At 44.3% G+C, this 6,000-nt stretch overlaps 1 long non-coding RNA gene across 1 annotated transcript in view; it reads right to left on the reverse strand.

Moving 5' to 3' along the window:
* LOC122552593 (uncharacterized) overlaps window positions 1–5,371 on the reverse strand; it is a 70,793-nt gene extending 65,422 nt beyond the window's left edge. The window contains exon 1 of the long non-coding RNA XR_006312424.2: window positions 5,286–5,371. This is a non-coding gene — a long non-coding RNA (uncharacterized LOC122552593). The remainder of the gene's footprint in view (window positions 1–5,285) is intronic.
* Window positions 5,372–6,000: the final 629 nt, after the last annotated feature.

The raw sequence follows: 6,000 nt of genomic DNA on the forward strand, positions 1-6,000 counted from the left end.
GCCAAAGTCTTTTCCCTCGGGTATGGGTGTTTAAAATGAGAGGGTGTAATTTTAAGGTGAGAGGGGAAAGGTTTAAAAGGGACCTGAGGGGCAACTTTTTCACACAGAGGGTGGATTGTATCTGGAATGAACTTCCAGAGGAAACCATCAATGCAGGTACACTTACAATGTTTAATAGATGTTTGGGCAGGTACATGAATGGGAAAGGTTTAAAGGGATATTGGCCAAACACTGGTGAATGGGACTAGATTAGTTTGGGAAAGTTGGTCAGCATGGACAAGTTGGACCAAAGGATCTGTTTCCATGCTGTCTGACTCTACAACTCTGTAACATCTCTATCTTACCTTGCCTTTTTACATTCTGCCCACTCAGACAGAGCTTAAAAAAGTGCTGTCCAGGGAAGAAAGGATGAGTAGGATGTTATGGAGATGCAGTGGTAATGGAACAACTGTGAGAAATCTCACAAGTGCTCACAGAGATCCACCTGCATGAAAATCATTACAATTAACACTTAATCGATTTCTGTTAAAACTCTACCCCTTGAGTACACTATTGGCTCCAATAGCAAGACTCTTGAATATCGGAGTGTGTAACTTATCACAGGCTGGACTAGCCTATTGGATGAAGTGCACTTCTACCTCAAAGTCGGAGTCCTTGCATTTCCCAGATAGATTCATAGAGTCATAGAGATATACAGCATGAAAACAGAGCCTTCGGTCCAACCAATCCATGCCAACCAGATATCCCAACCCAATCTAGTCCCACCTGCCAGCACCCGGCCCATATCCCTCCAAACCCTTTCTATTCATATGCGCATCCAAATGCCTCTTAAATGTTGCAATTGTACCAGCCTCCACCACTTCCTCTGGCAGCTCATTCCATACACGTACCACTCTCTGCGTGAAAAAGATGCCCCTTAGGTCTCTTTTATATCTTTCCCCTCTCACCCTAAACCTATGCCCACTAGTTCTGGACTCCCCCACCCCATGGAAAAGACTTTGTCTATTTATCCTATCCATGCCCCTCATAATTTTGTAAACCTCTATAAGGTCACCCCTCAGCCTCCGACAATCCAGGGAAAACAACCCCAGCCTGTTCAACTTCTCCCTATAGCTCAAATCCTCCAACCCTGGCAACATCCTTGTAAATCTTTTCTGAACCCTTTCAAGTTTCACAACATCTTTCCAATAGGAAGGAGACCAGAATTGCACACAATATTCCAACAGTGGCCTCACCAATGTCCTGTACAGCCACAACATGACCTCCCAACTCCTGTACTCAATACTCTGACCAATAAAGGAAAGCATACCAAACACATTCTTCACTATCCTATCTATCTGCGACTCCACTTTTAAGGAGCTATGAACCTACACTCCAAGGTCTCTTTGTTCAGCAACACTCCCTAGGACTTTACCATTAAGTGTATAAGTCCTGCTAAGATTTGCTTTCCCAAAATGCAGCACCTCACATTTATCTGAATTATCTGCCACTTCTCGGCCCACTGGTCCATCTGATCAAGAACCTGTTGTAATCTGAGGTAACCCTCTTCACAGTCCACTACACCTCCAATTTTGGTGTCATCTGCAAACTTACTAACTGGGGATTTATCAATTTTTATGTGTTTCAAGACATCCAGCACTTCCTCCTCTGTAATATGCTTATTTTGCAAGGTGCCACCATCTATTTCCCTGCAGTCTATATCTTCCATATCCTTTTCCACAGTAAATACTGATGCAAAATACTTGTTTAGTATCTCCCCCATTTTCTGTGGCTCCACACAAAGGCCGCCTTGCTAATCTTTGAGGGGCCCTATTCTCTCCCTAGTTACCCTTTTGTCCTTAATGTATTTGTAAAAGCCCTTTGGATTCTCCTTAACCCTATTTGCCAAAGCTATTTCATGTACCCTTTTTGCCCTCCTGATTTCCCTCTTAAGTATACTCCTACTGCCTTTGTACTCTTCTAAGGATTCTCTAGCTCTCTCCTGTCTATAGCTGACATATGCTTCCTTCTTTTTGTTAACCAAACCCTCAATTTCTTTAGTCATCCAGCATTCCCTATACCTACCAGTCTTCCCTTTCACCCTGATAGGAATATGCTTTCTCTGGATTCTTGTTATCTCATTTCTGAAGGCTTCCCATTTTCCAGCCGTCTCTTTACCTGCAAACATCTGCACCCAATCAGTTTTCAAAAGTTCTTGCCTAATACCGTCAAAATTGGCCTTTCTCCAATTTCGGGCATAAGCCCTTCCTGAAGAAGGGCTTATGCCCGAAACGTCGATTCTCCTGTTCCCTGGATGCTGCCTGACCTGCTGCACTTATCCAGCAACACATTTTCAGCTCCTTTCTCCAATTTAGAACTTCAACTTTTAGATCTGGTCTATCCCTTTCCATCACTATTTTAAATCTAATAGAATTATGGTCGCTGGCCCCAAAGTGCTTTCCCACTGACACCTCAGTCACCTGCCCTGCCTTACTTCCCAAGAGTAGGTCAAGTTTTGCACCTTCTCTGGTAGGTACATCCACATACTGAATCAGAAAATTTTCTTGTACACACTTAACAAATTCCTCTCCATCTATACCCTTAACACTATGGCAGTCCCAGTCTATGTTTGGAAAGTTAAAAACCCCTACCATAACCCACCTTATTATTCTTAAAGGTAGCTGAAATCTCCTTACAAGTTTGTTTCTCAATTTCCCTCTGACTATTAGGGGGTCTATAATACAATCCCAATAAGGTGATCATCCCTTTCTTATTTCTTATAACTTCCCTGGATGTATTTCCAGGAACATCCTCCCTCAGCACAGCTGTAATGCTATCCCTTATCAAAAACACCACTCCCCCTCCTCTATTGCCTCCCTTTCTATCCTTCCTGTAGCATTTGTATCCTGGAACATTAAGCTGCCAGTCCTGCCCATCCCTGAGCCAAGTTTTTGTAATTGCTATGATATCCCAGTCCCATGTTCCTAACCATGCCCTGAGTTCATCTGCCTTCCCTGTTAGGCCCCTTGCATTGAAAGTTGAAACTTTATTGCTGGAACAGCACAGCAGGTCAGGCAGCATCCAGGGAACAGGAATCTCCTGTTCCCTGGATGCTGCCTGACCTGCTGTGCTGTTCCAGTAATAAAGTTTCAACTTTGATCTCCAGCATCTGCAGACCTCACTTTCTCCCCTTGCATTGAAATAAATGCAGTTTAATGTATTCGTCCTACCTTGTCCCTGCCTGCCCTGACTGTTTGACTCACTTCTGTTCTCAGCTGTACCCGTCTCAGACTGATCTCAATTCCTCACTATCTCCCTGGGTCCCACCCCCCCCCCCCCCCCCCCTCTCCCCACCTTACTAGTTTAAATCCTCCCAAGCAGCTCTAGCAAATCTCCCTGCCAGTGTATTAGTCCCCTTCCAATTTAGGTGCAAATCGTCCTTCTTGTCCAAGTAACTTCTACCCCAAAAGAAATTCCAATGATCCAAAAATGTGAATCCTTCTCCCATACACCAACTCCTCAGCCATCCATTCATCTGCTCTATCCTCCTATTCCTGCACTCACTAGCTCATAGCACCGGGAGTAATCCAGATATTACTACTCTCAAGGACCTCCTTCTTAAGTTCCCAACTAATTCTCTGTAATCTCCCTTCAGAATCTCAACATTTTCCCTTCCTATGTCCTTTGTTCCAATGTGGACAATGACCTCTTGCTGGCCCCTCTCCCCTGTGAGAACATTCTGCACCCTCTCTGAGACATCCTTGATCCTGGCACCAGGGAAACAACACACCATTCTGCTTTTTCGCTGCTGGCCACAGAAACATCTGTCTGTACCTCGGACTACAGAATCCCCTAACACAATTGATCTCTTGGAAGCCAACGTACTCCTCATTGCATTATAGCCAGTCTGAATACCTGAAACTTGGCTGTTCGTGCTACGTTCTCCTGAGAATCCATCACCCCCTACATTTTCCAAAACAGCATACCTGTTTGAAATGGTATAGCCACAAAAGGCTCCTGCACTAGCTGCCTAAATCTCATACCTTCCCTGGAGTTAACCCCTCTATGTGACTGTATCTGAGATTTCCCCCCTTCCTATAACTGCCATCCATCAGATCCTGTTGCTGTTGCAAATTCCTCATCGCTTCTAACTGTCTCTCCAACCGATCTATACATCTGATAAGATTCACAACCAACAGCATTTATTGCAGATATAATCCACAGTAACCCTTAAACTCTCTTTAAACTCCCACATCTGACAAGAAGCGCATATCACTCTACTAAAGGCCATTTTTGCTGCTTCACAAACTACAGATCCAGAAAATAACACTGCCTTATTCCTCTACAAAACACTGCTCCAGGTTAAATTAATAGTTATGGCTTATATTTTAAGTTTAATCAAGAGACATATCTCAAAAAACATATTATCAAGAAAGAACCCACTCTACTCACTACTGCAGACTTGCTATAGGTCACTCTGAAAAACAATACACTTATCTGCTTTTGTGCTGTGAACTTCGCCCAAACAGTTCCTCCAAGATCAGTTGTGAATTTCACTGTTTGTTAATTTTCCCAGACGCACTCCGATGTCCAGCAATACATGAATTCAAACAGCAACGGCAGTAACTGTGCTGATGTGGAAACATCTCTGGTTGTTGGGTGAGTTCCTGCCACCTCGCTGACTTTTAAGACCCTCTTGCCAGCCTATCAACCAAGATGGTCGTGACCTCTCCTCATTACCCATTACCCTTTCAATACACTATCCATTCTGGTCTCCTCATGCTTCCTACAATAAAGCTGATAAATAACTTCAATATCTTTTTGTTGTGGGGTGTTTTCCAAGCCAAACAAAACAAGAAGATTGTTACTGGAATTGTTGGTCTGGCCTCAACTGGTTGGTCTGGTATCCCAGGCCAGGCATTAAGTTCAAAAGGAAGGAAAAACAAACTGCGGGGTATTTATTCTTACTTTGATGTGGGCTTCACTGACTGACTCAGCAATTGCTTGCCATCCTTAATTGCCCTTGAGAAGTCTAGTGCAGATCCTCACTTGCCCCACACCCCCACCACACACACACACACACAGGTATACACACACAAGCGCGTGCACACACACACATACACATACACATACACATACACACAGGTACACACACGCACACACACACACCCTGCACACACACACACCCTACACACACACACACGTACACACACTTCCACACACACAGAGGTGCACACAGACACACACACATAGGTACAACCCCACCCCCTACACACATACACACAGACACACACACACGCACATACCTGTTCATGAGGGAGTTCCATGATTTTGTTCTAGTTACACTGAAGGAATAGCAAGTTGAGAATGGTAGGAAGGTGGTAGGGGGAGCGGGTGCGGGGGAAGAGATATAATGACACTGTCACTGGATTAGCAACTCAGAAGCCCCAGAGTAAGATCGGGTTTCGCATCCAAATCTCAGCCTGCTGGATGGTGAAATATGAACTCCATTTTCAAAGGGGCAAGTTCACTGGTGATCATGTAACAGTTGTTAAATAAACCTGTATGGTTTCCCAATGCAGTTGACTCTAAATTGCCAATTGGGAACATAAGATCTTAAGCTATAAACTCAGAAACAGTCCATTCAGCCCATCAAGCCTGCTGTGCCAGTCAATAAACTCATGGCTAATCTGATAATCCTCAATTCCACTTCGCTCCCTTTTACCCCATGACCCTGGATTCCCTTCCTGATTAAAAATCTGCTTCTCTCAGCCATGATGCACTTAATGACAAGACAACAAGACCTAAGAGCCGAAGTAAAAACAATGACTGCAGATGCTGGAAACCAGATTCTGGATTAGTGGTGCTGGAAGAGCACAGCAGTTCAGGCAGCATCCGAGGAGCAGTAAAATCGACGTTTCGGGCAAAAGCCCTTCATCAGGAATAAAAGCAGAGAGCCTGAAGCGAGGAGAGATAAGCTAGAGGAGGGTGGGGGTGGGGAGAGAGTAGCATAGAGTACGA

The sequence above is a fragment of the Chiloscyllium plagiosum genome, unplaced genomic scaffold (genome assembly GCF_037043375.1).
Source record: "Chiloscyllium plagiosum isolate Xiang-an unplaced genomic scaffold, Cpla_swu_hap1 HiC_scaffold_10, whole genome shotgun sequence".
Taxonomy (NCBI): Eukaryota; Metazoa; Chordata; class Chondrichthyes; order Orectolobiformes; family Hemiscylliidae; genus Chiloscyllium; species Chiloscyllium plagiosum.